The 16,942-nt window shown below is 34.3% G+C and overlaps 1 pseudogene; it reads left to right on the top strand.

Moving 5' to 3' along the window:
• Positions 1 to 1,668: 1,668 nt before the first annotated feature.
• On the top strand, positions 1,669 to 4,537 carry LOC149569033 (uncharacterized; annotated as a pseudogene).
• The last annotated feature ends 12,405 nt before the right edge of the window (positions 4,538 to 16,942 follow it).

The raw sequence follows: 16,942 nt of genomic DNA, 5'->3' as shown, positions 1-16,942 counted from the left end.
ACTAGTGCATCAGTTGTTAGACTCTCTTGAATTCAATGCATGCGATATCTTCGAGAGGCAAATATCTTTTATTCTTGTTACTAACCCTCAAATATATTATTATTTCATTTTATCCTAAGAGACAACAATAATTAATTGATTTTATTTAGCATTACTTTTATGAAAAACTTTATACTATTTATTTTAACTAGCAATGTTGATTCTCTCATCACCCTAATATTTTTGCATGCATATAATAAAGATTTCCTTTACAAGTATATTTAATATTATTTTTATTGTTCACATCATTATTTAGCTCTTCACTCTTAGCTCTAAACACCATTGGGCTATGTCCACCAAAATAATATATTCAGCGGACATTTAAGCCAAATTGTTATTTAGCTCTTGGCTCTTGCCTCTTAGCATGAAATGTTTGACAAAATACCTCACAAAAGAGTCATTGCATGAAATGCAATGATTAAAAGATATGCACGAATTGAATTTTTTGAAGAGACTTTATAAACTTTTGAGAAAATATAGTTGGCAGGTGTAAAGCTAGATAGTACTATCTTTTCCAGCATACTCCCTGCATGTGCCAAAATGGGAGCTTTCAAATAGGGTATGGGTATTCATCCAAGCATAAAGGATAGAGGACTTTTGGTTGATCTAGTAGCTGTATGTGCACTGATAGACATGTATGAAAATGTGGAAGCATAAAAAATGTACGTGAATTGTTTGAGAGAATGACAAAGAAATATGGTTTCATGGACTGCAATGGTTGGAGGATATTCACATAATCAATTTGTCAAGGAGGCTTTACAAACTTTCAAGAAAATGTAATTGGTAGGTGTAAAACAAAATTCCACAAAATTTATCTATGTCCTCTCTATCTGCGAGAATCATGGTATAGATATCCATTGAAGCATATATTTGGAAGGGGGTATTTGGTTAGACATCAAAGTAGGAAATGCACTAGTACACATGTATGCACCATGTGAAAACGTAGGCAACGCACATGAATGGTTTGACGAAAAAGTGTCAATAAATTTTGTCTCATGCACTGTGATGATTATAGGCTATAAAAAAATGTTTTTTTCTGAAAAGGCTCTCGAAACATTCAAGAAAATGCAATTGACAGGTGCAGACCCTTATTCAATAACCTTTGTCATCATCCTCCCAAGCTATAGCAAAATCAGAGCTTTGGAACAGGGTATGGGAATTCATCAAAGCACAATAGGAGGAGCATTTTCATTGCATATTATATTTTGAAATGATCTCTTAGAAATGTATACAAAATTTTGTACCAAAGATGAAGAATGAGAATTATTTAATATTATGCCTCAAAGAAATGTGGTTTCTTAAACTATAATGATTGTAGGAAATGTACAAACTTGATTTGGTGAAAAGGCTTTGGGAATTTTCTGGCAAATGAAATTGATAGGAATAAAACCAAATCCAACAACCTTTATTAGCATCCTCCCTACTTGTAAAAAAAAATCAAACCATCAATTTCAAACCTACTCATAAGGGTTTGTAAATATCTCACATTCTATCTAGTTAAATTAATACGAACTCTAGTTATCTTGATGCTTACTAATAGTGATGTACAATTGTCTTCATTATCTTAGTTGTTTGAGAAGTTTAATGGCTATTAATAGATCTAATTTTCATTTTTTTGTGTTGTAGCTCATGGCATTCTTGTCTTCTTTTCTAATAGATGATCAATTTAATGCAGATTTTTTTGATAAGCTTGTCGATGATGAGAATGATTATCAAGTTTCTAATACTAAAATGTTAAGAAATATTACTTTGACCAATACTTTAGAATTCAAGCCTGATGCAACTTTTAACTATAACATAAGTGGCACAATATCAAAATTGATATTGGATGCAACAGAAGATACAAAAAAGGCACTATCTTTAATTTCAGTAGTAGAAGTTTTAGGATTAGAGAAGATCCCACCAATCACAATTAGGTCAACATAAATATGTAATGAAAATAAGTTTTGATATCGAGGGTTACAATAAGGAAGATGCCCATTCAGAAAGCTTCTCATTTGAGTAGAAGTAGCTATCCTTTGACGGTGTGCTTAAGAAAGAAGAAGTGGTTATGGAGTCTGTGGAAAATGCATTTGCTAACGTTAGAGCTAATGAAGTGGTGGATTTTTTTATTAATGATACTCATGACAGAACCTAGGAGGGCATGAAATCTATAGATAATGCATTTGGGAAACTTGGAAATAATGAAGAAGCAGACTGTTCGTTTAAAGTCACTGATGATGGAATTGAGAAGGGTAAAAACTCATTGGATTTAAAGGCAGAGTGGATAGGAAGAAAGAGTATCTATACAAATGTTAGAGAAGTTCAATGGAGTATTTTTAACACAACAAATGTGGATTCTAATGTAGATGGTTTCAGGTCATATTTAGATTTTTATGCAGATTTTCCCAATGATTTGGTGTAGAAGGTAGGGGAATCAGGGGTTGATTTTTCTCCATTATAAACTATGATTCACTAGGACAACCAATTTTTGATACAAACATACCTTATCAGACATCCCAAGTTGTAGAGAATGGAATGCTTAATGCTTTGGATGTTGCTATCCCTCAACTACTAGAAAATAGCTTGTCTAAAACCAAGTCATTTCACTAGTACAACAATGGGAAGTATGAAGGGAATTATAATACTTCAGTTTCTTTAGATTAGTCTCACATTGCAATGGATGGTTAGGATAATTATTTTAATAATGAATTGCAAAATGAGTATCCAAGGTGGAGGTATGATCAAGAAATAGGAGAATGGCATCAAGTGGAGGGTAATGAAACAACAACTACAGGTTCATCTATTGGGGATGGTCTCAAGAAAAATGAAATATAGTATAATTTGCAGTCTACCCAGAGCAGTGTTAGTTATGCTAGCTAGCAAGTCTAGGATAGTCAAATTTATCATGCTCAAAGTTCTATGGGATTCACTAATCAAGTTGAATCAATAAATATAGATACCATCATTGCATTTGGAGATGGATATGCATACCAGACTACCCTTAATTGGTAATAGGAGTCATAGAATACCTCTAAAAATGAGGAGGATATTTATTATGATCCTTGGTATCTAGGATGGTATTATGACTTTGTCGCACAAGAGTGGTGTTAGGTCTTCAATGAAATGGACTAGGGTCTAACATCCCACATAGACCATAGTCAAATAAACAATCGTCAAACATCTTATTCAACTGGATCCATAGAGCTATCTACCTTTGGTAGCCAACAAATGTCACATGAGAAAGTTGAGGTGTTAAATGGAGATAATAGTAGCATTTTTTCTTATAATAATCCCAATTTAACTAGATATGACAATCAATTTAAAGGATTTGATGTGTCAAGAACTACAATGCCATGGTCAACATCTTCAAATGATTATTCTGTTAGTAATGGAGAATGGGAAAGTTCTATTCCTCAGGAGAATATTTATGATGGCAACTAGGCTAGTGATGTTAGAGTTTCATCAAATAATGTGACTAGATTAAAGTCAAATGACCTGCTCTTTGGAAGTAGGAGTACCATGTACACCATGGCTCCAAGAAAATAGGGTGGCTTAGATCAGATGACAAGTTTTTATGTTCCAAGTTCTACCATTTACAATCTAGCTCTAGATACATAGGGAAAATTTGATTGGGCAACCCCTATAAATGCTTCAATTCCTACTCTACTTAATCCTACAACAAGAATACATAGCCAAGTGGATCAAGCAACCTATTTCATGTGTCAAATTCTAATGTGTATAATTTGAGTGCAAGAACCTCAGGCCAGTTAGGTCAAGCATCTAATTTTGATGTTCCAAATACTTTTGCACATAATCAATCTAATCAAGGATTCACTAGCCATCATGGAGATACTAGTTTCAAAAATCCAACTCCAGATCCAAATGTTTATGTTTATAGTAATCAATAGGTGGATCATAATTCTCAAGCCAACCATGATTATGTTGGGAATACACAATAAAAAAATTATTCTCATAAGATGTATCAATTCAGTCAACATTCACATCATACACCTCTAATCAACTCTTTCATGGAAGCAAGGTCATCTAAAGGTCATCATGTCCATGCACTGGTGACATTTGGCTTTGGTGGGAAAATTGTGGTATTCAATCCAGAAAACAATTTTAGCTTGCCATCTAGCTACGATTCTCACATGAGGTGTGAAATTTGCTTAGATTTTAAATGTATTCTTATCATTTTTATTTAATAATTTTGGGTGATTCAATGAACTTATTCTTGAGTAGGATAACTTTTCTATGAATTTTTAATCTAATTTATGATTTGCATGTATCAATGCTTCAACAAACTCATTCTTGAGATTTTCATAAGTAGAATAATAGTGATGGTATTGTGATAATACATAGCATGACATAGCTGATCAAGGAAAATAATGGAAATGGAAGTGGATACATTGAAAATAATTACTTGGACACTGTCTACAGACAAGCTTTTTCAAGCCCTATTGTCATTGGAAGTGTGGCAAGCAAAGAGAGTGAAAATATTAAGGAAGCAATGTGACTAAGGACAAAATGACACAAAGAGATGTATTGAAGTTGAATACACCAAATTTTGTACAAAACCATGGTCTAATGATAAATGATGGCAAATAAAGCATGCAATAACATTGCCAAAAAAACAAGCAATATTACACCACTTTAGTAGCTGTCATGATTAAAATTTTTGAACAACGATTCCGTATGTGGCTCAAAGATGCTCATTGAGATCTTCCTTAACATTCACCTTAGAACATGCATGCAAACCTTACCTACCAAGTCTCTTTTTTTAAATCATAGAGGCACATGCCATTACCATGAGCGAATGCATGGATAGGGTGAGTAACAATAGAGCATACTAACACAATGTAAGCATGCATACCCCAAGTTCACTACCATTGTGAACTATGAATTTATATGTGCACCATGGGAGGCTCCAATTATACACTTCCAAAATATCTAGAATTAATAATCTAGGAAAGAAAAATGAAAGTTTAGCCACTATAAGTTGCACAAGATAGAATAATTTAATTGCTGTGATAGACCATTTTATATAGGCAATGACAACTCTATGGAAATTTTTGAGCTTACAGTACAAATAATAAAGGGGAAAATAATATTTCTATGCGAAAAAGAAATAGCCCTAAGATAAATGGGAAAATAAAATAATAAAAGGTTTGTTATCTTGCATAATCTAATAACAAAATTGTAATTACCCAAAAGATCCAATTCAACAACACCAATGAGGATAAATTGGCCCTAAACACCAAAGAGGGATTCTGCAGAAATAAAAAGAATGGTAAGCTTAAGGAAAAAATGATCAATAACCTCTAGATCAAATCCATTTAGAAATTTTTTTCAAACATTATTATAGAATATTTATTTGGATATGAGTGCAATAAAAATGTTTGTCTACTTTGGGCCCTTGATCGATAAATGTAGTTGACAGGTGTGAAGACAAACTATGTGACTCTTACCAATCTTCTCCCATGTTGTGTTGAGTTGTTAGCTCTGTGCAAAAGTAGAGAGGTTTGTGAGGACATAATTAGGAGTGGTTTTATATCTATGTCTTTTAGGGTAATTCCCTCATACACATGTATATGCTAAATTTGGGAGCATAAAGGATGTGTCTAAGTTGTTTGATAAAATGGTTAAACATAATGTTATGTCATGGAGTTCTATGATTATACATTGTGTCATGCATGGTTCAACCTTTGATGCTCTTCAACTCTTTGAACATATGCAAAATTTAGGCATGAAACTTGATCATATTACCTTTGTTGGGGTTGGGTGTGCTTGTTGTCATGCAGGTTTGGTCAGTGATATTGTTGGAATGTGTAATTTCAACTCAAATGAATTGTAAAACAATAATAGAGGATTCTAGAAATTTCAAGAGGATTACGAATAGGGTTAGGTAAAGTTTTGGAAGTTGTATAGGGTTAGGTAAAGTTCTGGAAGTCGTAGATAGTTCTAGAAAAGTTCATTTGTCCCTTATCGGCTAATGTAGATGTTTCTAGAAATAAACTAAGACCTCTATAAATAGAGGCATCATGTAATGCAATTGGCAATGGGAAAATGATGAATGAAATATAATATATTTTATTGTGCGGCAGCACATTGTGTTATGTGTTCAATATTTTGTATTGTTCTGTGTTTTTGTTATTTTTCATGCTACCCACCCATCAGATTGGTATCAGAGCTAGGTTAGAATCAGAGCTAGGTTGGATAGAAGGTTGGACAAAATTTTAGATTGTGATAAAAGAGCAAGTGTATTGGTGCTGCTAAATGGTGGAGGATTGTTTGTGTTATGAGAATGATAGTTGTTTTGAAGAAGACCACATAGGTAATGTTGAGCAGGAAAGAGGGCGAGTCGGCAAAAAAGGTATGGTCTTAATTCTTGTAGTTATTTAATGGCATTTGAGAAATTATACTTTTGTCTTTAAAAGAAAGGAAGATCATAGTCAAAAAATGGTGTTAACTAAGAAGTGAGAAGTTTAGCTATCTAAAGGTTTGTTTCAAGCTATTTGAAGATTTAATTCTGGAAGTAAAAAGGTATTTAGAATTTTCCAAAAAAAAAAGAGTAAAGTGTGTTTAATTGTTGAGTTCAATGGGAAAATCTGGTAGAGTTCAGAAAGAGAAGACAAACAAGTTAGAAGAAGAACTATTGATGGTGAAGAAAGAAAATGCAAAATTATTGTGTGAAAAAGATATTTTGCAAAAGGAACTGGAAAAAGTAAGAAATGAAATGGGAGAAGAAAAATCTAAATTGTTAAATGAAATTAGTCTCCATATAGAGGAAATTGAAGAGCTAGAGGGTAGGCTAAATTTTGTGGAAGAAGTACATAATTGGCAGGTGAAGGAAACACACAAGATTAGAGAGAAAAATAAAGAATTAGAAGAAAAGTTAAATTTGTTTGATGATGTTGAGAAAATGAACAAATATTTAGAAGAAAATGTGAAGAAATTGGAAGAGGAAAAGAGTATGCTAAAGAAGGATTTGTCTACTTTGAAACAAGAGAAAGAATGTTTGAGTGTAAAACCATTTGTATGTGATGTATCTTGTGACACAAATGATTTGAGTGAATGTGATTTTTCTAAAACTAAAAGTGTTTGTGATGAAATGTGTAAGAAAGTAAATGACAAGAAATTTGCAGATTATGTTTGTTATGATAATAATAGTATTGGCTTGAAGATTATGAAAAGAATGGGTTTCAAAGGTAAAGGTTTAGGAAAGGATGAATAGGGATTAAGGAATCCGATTGAGGCTACAGTCAGGCCAAAATATCTAGGTCTTGGATATGATGCAGGTAGTGGAAAGATGAATAAAGGGTTAAGAGAATATGTTGAAGGCATAAATATTTTGCAATGTTCACATTGTAACAGGAAAGGACACACAAAAGACAAATGTTGGAATCTACATCCATGTAATATTTGTGGCTTAAAGAGTCATAGTGAAAAGATGTGTTGGAATAGAAAGTGCAAAAGTGATTCTATGGTAGGTTGTATCAAAATGAATTGTGGATGGAGCTATGGATCGAGTTGGCAAAAGATTACAAGTGTGATCAAAAGTCTGTTTAAGTATAAATGTTCAAGAGTAAGAAGAAATGCAGCAGCATTTAGAAAAGGATTAGAGAAAGTCAAAGAAGAAACAAGTTTTCAGCATGGCATCAAAGCATAAAAAGGTTTTCGGCATGGCATCAAAGAAGAAAAAAGATTTTCAACATTTGTGTCAGATGAGGCAAGTGACAGGCATGCATTAACAAAGGCATTATTATTGGAAAATTGCATTTTGGCATTTGGCAAAACAAAGCATTTTGGCATTTGTATGTAATAACATTTGAGGTTGAAATTAAGGGGGAGTGTTGGAATGTGTAATTTCAACTCAAATGAATTGTAAAACAATAATAGAGGATTCTAGAAATTTCAAGAGGATTACGAATAGGGTTAGGTAAAGTTTTGGAAGTCGTATAGGGTTAGGTAAAGTTCTAGAAGTCGTAGATAGTTCTAGAAAAGTTTATTTGTCCCTTGTTGGCTAATGTACATGTTTCTAGAAATAAACTAAGACCTCTATAAATAGAGGCATCATGTAATGCAATTGGCAATGGGCAAATGATGAATGAAATATAATATATTTTATTGTGCGGCAGCACATTGTGTTCTGTGTTTGATATTTTGTATTGTTCTATGCTTTTGTTATTTTTCATGCTACCCACCCATTAGATGCTTGGCATTTCTTTCATTGCAAGAGGAAGCACTACCACATCAAACCTTTTTGGAGCATTACACTTGCATGGTTGGTCTTCTTCAAGTGCTAGCCATCTCAATGAGGCTTGGGACATAATTCAAATGATGCCAATGAAAGTGGATGCTATTGTATGGGGGACATTACTTGGGGCTTGTCAAATCCATCGCAATGTTGAAGCAGGAGAAATTGCAGTAAAGCATAGTTTTGTAATGGTGCTTGAGAATCCTGTACACTATGTGATACTGCCAAAATTTTATGCATTTGTTGGAAGGTTGGATGGTTTGAAAAGAGTCTAGAGAGTGATGGAGGATAGAAAGGTCAAGAAAACACTAGGGTTAAGCGGGATTGGAGTCAAAGATATTGGCAAATACTTTTGTGGTAGGAAACATGTTGCATCCTTGCATCTAAAGAAAGAAAACATCTTTTTAAAAGATATGGCTGAAATCCTAAAAGCTGAAGGGAATAAAATGGTACTCATAGAGCCTATAGATGACTAAACAAAATAGAATAAATGAATGAGAAAGAACATCTTGAGTAAGGTTTGTGCCGAGCAATAAAATGAGTTTTATGGTACCAGCATGCATGCATCTGAAAATTAAACTCAATGTAATCTCACTTGATTGAGCAGAGATTGGAGAGAGACAAAGAGGATTTGATAGGGAAAGGTAATGCTAACGCATAAATTAGATGTAGGATTTGAAAAGTCTAAATCTTAGATGTAGGATTTGAAAAGTCTAAATCTTAGTCAACAATATAGCATGGCTAGGGTGACGGCAGACAAGGAAATATATTTTTCTAAAGCAGTATGAAGTTGAATTTTGGTTATAATTTATTGTATTCAAATCCTATGATCTTCAACCCTTACATGATTTTCAGATTTAAGTCTAAATTTAAGAGTTTGAACCAGTAGAGAATTAAGGTAAGATCTACAACCTATTACTGTTTTCCTCCTATAATAATTAGATAACCTATTTCATTTTAAAAAAAAAACAAGATAAACCAGGCCCCCTACTTATCTACAGGGCACTAGATCAAATGGGAAATCATAAAATTGTACAAAGAAAAAGCCAAATATTTGTGCATGGATAGGCATTCATTTCGAAACCCTATCTAATTTTATAATATATCTATGAGGTATTTTATGAGAAGTAAACTTACACAATGCACTGTTTCTTTTCAACCTCTGAAGCCCTAATGATGCAGCCTCCTCTGTTCCCCAAACTTCATTACTCTGCTTCCGCAATATCATTCACCATGTTCTTAAGTGGACTCCATGCAAAAGGACTGAATATTTTTGATGAAGGAATCAGTCTTAAAGATATGAGAGGGAAAATGAAAACCCTGAAACAAGTGTAAAATACAAAATATTTTTGTGCAAGCACTGAGTATGATACCTGATGTTAAGAACGCATAGAAAAAAGAAATGCTTGATGTCAAGAGTGCATAGAAAAAGAAATGCAAAGCACGGTGACAAGAAACCAGATACCTAGGTGTGGAGACGATGAAATGTAAAGCACCAGGGCAATATACCTGATTCCTGGGCATGGAGATGGCAAAATGCAAAGCACAGAGACGAGACCAGATTCCTGCTAGTACCTTTAAACTAATCAAAATATCTAACAGGGTTTCTGCATTTAAATTGATAAAAATAATTTTTGACCACCGTAGTGCTGTTGATAATTTCCATTTCCGTCATTATTCTTGCCCCTAATAACTCCATATCCATGTTCACCATTTTTAGCTTCACTTCATGGATGAACTCTGCTGTAGTTCCATCTGGTGATTTTTCACTACAGTACTTCATTGATGAGTTGAGATGAAGTTTCGCATGGTGATGCCCATGACGGGAGGATTAAATAAAGCATTTATTTTATTATAATCTTTCATAAAGTTCATTTTTGTATTCTCGTGGTTTGAAGAAAACAATAAAAAATTAATAAAATATAATATAATTAACAAAAAACTTATCTTTATGACAAAACAATTGTTTTTTTGTCTTTAATGAATGTCTTTAATCCATCTATTGTGTAGTAGTGTTTATATAAAGAGAACAAAGTAAGCATGAAATTTTTCATTGATCAATCTTAGGATTAACCATCCATTTTTGTTCCTTCTTGAAGGTGCACTGAAGATGTGGCCAGGTTCCCATAAACTGATCAAAGTATAATAATCTACCAACCAGTCAATGACAGCCCCCCTACCCCCCCCCCCCCCCCCGCTTATTCTTTGTTTACTTCTGTATGTTTATTCACTAGATTACAATATTAAAATTATTTAATGACCAGGTTCCCATAAACTGATCAAAGTATAATAATCTACCAACCAGTCAATGACAGCCCCCCTACCCCCCCCCCCCCCCCCACCCCCCGCTTATTCTTTGTTTACTTCTGTATGTTTATTCACTAGATTACAATATTAAAATTATTTAATGGCTTCTAAAAAAACTTAGTAATCAATACCACAACAGTTATTTTGAGACAAATTTGTCATAATTTTTTTTCTACAAAAAGAATTGTTACAATATTAAAACCATGTTAAGGGCTTCAACATGTATCATGCTTGTAGGTGTTACTAGAGTAGCCACTGTATCTCCTGTAACCTTTTATTATTATTATTGTTTCTAGCTCTTATTTTAGGAGCTTCTCATTAACACTTCAGAACTTTTAATTATTTTATAAACTATTTAATTTTTGTTTGAAGAATCTTGGTAAGGGAAATCTGTCATATTAACTATGGCATGACAATAGAATTGGGGCCATTTAAATTATAGAAGAATATAGTATGGCTATGTTTAATTGTATATTTTTCAAACAAATTTTGATAAAAATTTATAATCCTTTCTATTTTACCTATGTTCTTCAATCTCGCCTTAGTAGTTTTAAAGGTTACTAGAAAGCCGTAAATTGTTTCCCTATTATTTAGGTTTTAACGATGTTTATAGTTTCCATCTTAATGTTAATAGTTTCCATTTGGAGACGTTTATAGTTTACAACTTAATGTGAACAGTTTCAACCAAACTTTAACAAGGTACTTGTTGGAACATCATCACTGATTGAATTTTTTTCCAGGGGATAATGTGATTTCTCATGGGAGCAAAAATGCGTAATGATAATAGAGTAAACCCGCATGACATATAAACACTGTGTGTCTCTTGCAATACAACCATCATCAAACTAATTTTCTGTATTATCATATAAATGTTTCTCCTCATCTTTATCCTATCAGCCTGTACTATGCTATCTTCCATCTTATCGTCTATGAATCTAAATTATATGAATTATGTAGACCTTATATTTCATGCTAGCCATCGATGATTCTACACCATAATGTCAAGTTCTGGACGGGCCATATTCTATTTTCTCCTTCAAGCTACTATGGAGATTGGAAAAAGTTTAATGGTATAATGTCTTGTCAGTTCCTTTATACATAGACAAATTACATTTGGCATTGATCCTATCTAATTAATAGAATCTAGACATGAAAACAATGACATTGAAGGTGATAATAGGAGCAGGCCCTGGAAGAACTGACACATCCATTTTCAGAGCTGCTCTCCAAATTTTAGGATTTTCCTATTACCATTATATAGAATTAAAAAGTATAATCAATTAAATTAAGCCAGTCACAATCATATGATTGCAATTATATTTTGTTGTAATTTTATTAGGGAAGGCAGAAGATTATAGTAGTGTATTTAATGGATACATGACAATATTGGCCTATTCAGAGGTAAATGCAATCCTTCCTATACATGACCAGCAAGTGTGATATTAGAGTTTAAAAGATACTTCTTATATGGTTCACAAAAGCTCCAATTTTCAATTTAAATTATAGTTAGTCCTTGATAAGTTGGACAATATAGGAAGGCTTGTTCATTAATTTTTTTTATTCACTGTAAAGAAAGGATGGCCTCCACTTTGTTATTTCTTGGGCATTCTTCTACTTCCAATTAATGCATTGTTTCATATGTAAAAAAATAAAAAACAATTCATCCATATTAGTGACATTGAAAAATTTAAAGGGGTCCACATTATGGGGTGGTGTGCCACAAGTATGATGATTCTTTCAATTGTAATTAAATTTTGTTTATTATGCAAAAGTTTATTTGTATTTGTATTTTATAAGAAATTTTTTTATTATATAAAAATTTATTTGTGTTTCTATTTTAGAATGATGGTTGGACTAGAATTATCCTCTACATCAAATATTATAATATGTATTTATGTTTATTGTTTATTAATTCTTTTTCTTTCTAGAAGTGATCAATGTTTAAGTTATTTTTTACTGTTAATTCATTGTGATATTTCTGGAAAAGTATTAAAAAAAAATCAACATTTTTTTGCCATCTAATGTCTTTTGGGCATGATAATAAATCTCATGATTGCCAACATTATTATTGGTGCTTTACCTATTTTTTCAAGACTCCTTAAATTTTGACTTCTAACAGATGTATATTATTATTTAAATCTCATATTTGTAAACAATTTTCCTTTATTCAAATGCAATGCTCTTCTACATTGTAAAATCTGTACGGTACATTACTACTCTCATGTGCACATGTGATATTTCTACTATCAAATATGTACCCTAGTACATTACTATTCTCATATTTATATGTGATATTTCTACTATCAAAAGTAGAAACCTTACTTTTGAGTTAAATTTGGAGAAAACATTTGTGAACTATCCAAAATATTGTATCTAACAAGCTAACAAATGGCTCTATCTCATGAGGATCTCCATCTCTTTTTGATCAATCAAATCAATTATTCAAATTTAACAACAAACTTCTCTTTTAACAATCACAAATCTATATTGCAAAGGTGGGGACTCAAGCTCAAAAGAGGTCTTGTTAATTTTATTTTGTGTATAAGATTTTTAAGCAAGCTCTGATATCATAGGAGGGATAAGGTTGGGACCATTCGAGGTGATCCAGTGGAATGGATACTGTCATGTCCCCTTTTCAAATAATTAAAAAAAAAAAATCTTTGCTAAGGCAGGCAGGCCCAAGAAAGTGAAGTTTCGGAAAAAGGGGGTTAATCTTTGGAAACCGTTGGACTAATAAATGAAAATTATTATTAAAATAAGTTTCATTAACCTCTCTTGGACGTGAGTTACAGTTATGCCCTCTTTTAAGGGGTTTGGAGGCATTTTGGGCTCATTCCAGAACTTGATTTTTGGCTCATTCTTTGTTATTCTTCAGAGGCTGCCAAACCTATGGAGAAGGAGACCCAAGAACGGGAGTTTGCAGGTTTCCAGGGAGACCCAAGAACGGGAGTTTGCAGGTTTCTAGGAAGGCTAAGGAAGGGAGTTTGAAGCCATTCCATGTGCATGCTCATACAGAGTTTGCCTTTGTGCTGAACAGTGCGGATTTGTGAGTTTCCGAGTGTATTTTTGTAAGAGTTTGGTGTTTCCGGTTGAGTATTTCATATCAGTTTTGGTTGCTGCTGTATTTTATACTTTAAGCTGTTAAAATAGATCTGAATATATATATTGGGACGTGATTAAACTTCTAGGATAGATTATTAGTGTTCTTGTGGTGTTTCCGGGCATATTTTGTGCTATTTCGGGAGCCCGATGAGCATAGTTTTTGGTCCTACATTTTCGAGCTGTTGTGTAAAGGCTATACGGATCTGGAAATGTCAATTTGTAGGCTGTTATGCTGCTGAAATTTCTGTAAAAATTCCCATTTTCAGATTCATTAATAACTTGTGAAGTTGTGAAGCTTTTAGCACTATTTTCAGCATACCCGATTTGGGGTTTCTTGAGGAATTTGGTGGATCTTTGGGATATTAGCTGTTTGATTTTAAAGATCTGATTAGAGGTTGGAAATATCATGAAAAATTAGAAAAGGGACATTTCAGTGGTATCAGAGCCGTGATCTTGCCAGCCTGAGGGTTTGTAGAAGTTGCATGTCAGTTTTAACAACTACCCAGATCTTGCATGTCATATTTTATGATTGCATGCAACTAAGTGAAAGAGAAAAAAGATATTTGCAGCGAGAAAAGAATAAAGAAATTTTGATCAAACCCCCAGTTGAAAGCAAAAGTACAAAATCCAAGGAAGTAAAAAGTATGGCTGATCCAGATGAGATGGCAAAGAAATTCTTCCAAGACATCCAAAATACTCAGAAGCAAACAGTGGATGGGTTGGCGGAAACTAGAGAGGCTTTGCGAATATTGACAGAAAAATTACAAGGAATTGCATCTATTAATGAGAAAGGGAGCACTTCAGAGGAGCCAAGAAATGGGAGATCCACACCATCTAAATCAACCAAATCTATTTTCTTGCCTGCAGATGAGCCACCAGTACCAAATCCAGCCATTAATCCAGTGGAAGAGGTTACAGGTAACTTGATTACATTAAGAGCTACTTATAATGGCTTAGATGATGACTTTCGTAGTTCAGTTCCTTTTAGAGAATATGTGGATATGATGAACACTTTGATGCCCAAGAAAGAGTACAGAAGGGAGCATGACATAAGTGGAAGAGAGCTCAAAAATAAAATAAGAAAGTTTATAGCACCTACTTTTGATGGAACAAATAAAATTTCAGCTAGAGCATGGCTACAAAAATTACAGACCTTCTTCACACTTAACCCCATGAAGGAGAGTGATGTTGTTCAAATTGCAAGTCTACACTTGGAAGATGCAGCCTATGATTGGTGGTATCATGGAATGACTACTCAAGGTCATGATCAGGTAACTACATTTGATGATTTTAGTCAAAGAGTGATAGATAGATTTGACCTCAAGGATGATGATTATGAGGATGTTGTTGTGCATGATGGTGAGATACCTGGTGTAGATGAGCAAACATTGAGCATTCATGACTTTTTGAGAGAGAGTACCAGGCACAGTTAGATGCTTCGTCACATGAGGTTGAGGCTAGTAGTACTTCACATGATTTATCCCGCCAGCTGAAGGTGTGTGAAGACAGTATTGTCACTACATTATCTCATCATGACAGGTATGTGGAGTTAGTTGGTATTGGTCATATTACTCAAGTCAGGATTTTGCTTGAGTTACCAGCTAATTCTAGTTTACGGATATGGACTCGAGATTGTTATATTGGCATTTGGGATTCAATTGACTGGAGATCTTTAACACTTTTTGGTAGCAGTGTTTGTTTGGGTGCTATCATGGATTTGATTAGCAGATTACATGGTGTTGTCTTTTCTTGTGCCAGTATCTTGTCTGATGTTGGTATTAGTTTTTATACACCAATGTTGGGATTTGTTCATATATCCAGTCGGCCATACTTGCTGGAATGTGTTGATGATATTTCATATTTGGCAGTGTGTATAGATGAGTCCCAGGATCATATTGGCATTGATGACATCTAGGAGGATGCAATGGGCAGTTTTGAAGACTTAGTTTCCTTGGGTACAGAGGAGTTGGACAGCAATGCTAATGTTTTTGATACTTCGTATGTTGATATGAGCTTTAGATTTGATTCACAGGATATGGATGGTAATACTCTAGAGACTAGTAACTTTGAGGACACTCCTTCAGACAGTGCATCAGAGGAGGTTTGTAGGAGACAGTCAAGCCAGTGCCATCATGTGTCTAATCAGTTGAGAGTTAGTGACCAAGACATTGCTATCACTTGCCAACATTTCGATGCTGCTCGTCAGTTGTTAGCAGTTTATGGATGGGGTTCTCCTACTAGTGATGAGCAGGGAGGAAGTTATCTTTCCTTGACAGAGATCCACTCTTTATGGGAGGCTATTCGGATTTTGAGACAAAATTATATGCAGTTGGTAGCCGACAGAGATTATCTTATGGAGTGGGGCAGTACAGCATATGATGCATTGTTGGCCAAGGAAGATGAGGTGAGTGAGCTTACTGAGCAGCTTGAGGTGACTTCTGAGATTCTTGAGAGTACACAGTTGGCTCTCAAGGAGTCACAGTTTCATTTGGCTAAGGTGACCATGAAGTTAGAGCGACTACAGTCTTTACCTGATTCTATACAGTCACAAGCTGTGGTGTTTGGTGATCCGAGGATGTCCATGGTCAAGATTGTTAGAGACAGTGGAGATGGGGATGCATCCATCCTTGATACTAACATTGGCATATCAGGTTCATTCCCACTAGAGTCAGGTTCAATTGAGTTGGGTGCTGTAGCAAATTTTTGTTGTGTGCCTGACATGGTGGTGACCTCTAGTACTAATGGCACGAAGACTAGAGATGTTGTATCAAAGACCATGTGTGATGTTGGTGAGCTGATAGTTGGCATGGTTCCTACTAGTAATACTACTCCCTTCGCAATGTCTTCAGAGGTAGTAGTCAGTTCCAACTTGGTTAATGATCGATTGCAGTTAGTTACATCTGGATTGCAGTCTGAGCCACTGACTGAGATTGGTGCATTTTATCGGCATTACACTGTGAGGTATGCTCATCTATCTACCTTTGATGACCATGTTGATGAGATGATGATACAGAGATGTACTTTGGTTCCTAGTGCTTATCATCAGCTATGGGATAGTTTGATGCCTCGGGATGAGAGTTTTGATGGGCATGACATGGTGATAGGTCCTGCAATTGACAGGTTGATAATACATGACTTAGAGAAGGAGTTTTGGAGTGATGCTTTAGCAGGTGTTGTTATTGATTCTACTCCTTTGGCTATGACATCTCTTGACTTAGTTGGTGATCAGTCACAGTGGGTTGTATCACTTCTTCA

This window comes from Cupressus sempervirens, chromosome 3, assembly GCF_028749045.1.
Source record: "Cupressus sempervirens isolate cs-2001-9-10 chromosome 3, ASM2874904v1, whole genome shotgun sequence".
NCBI classification, from domain to species: Eukaryota; Viridiplantae; Streptophyta; class Pinopsida; order Cupressales; family Cupressaceae; genus Cupressus; species Cupressus sempervirens.
This window is presented reverse-complemented; position numbering and strand designations above follow the sequence as displayed.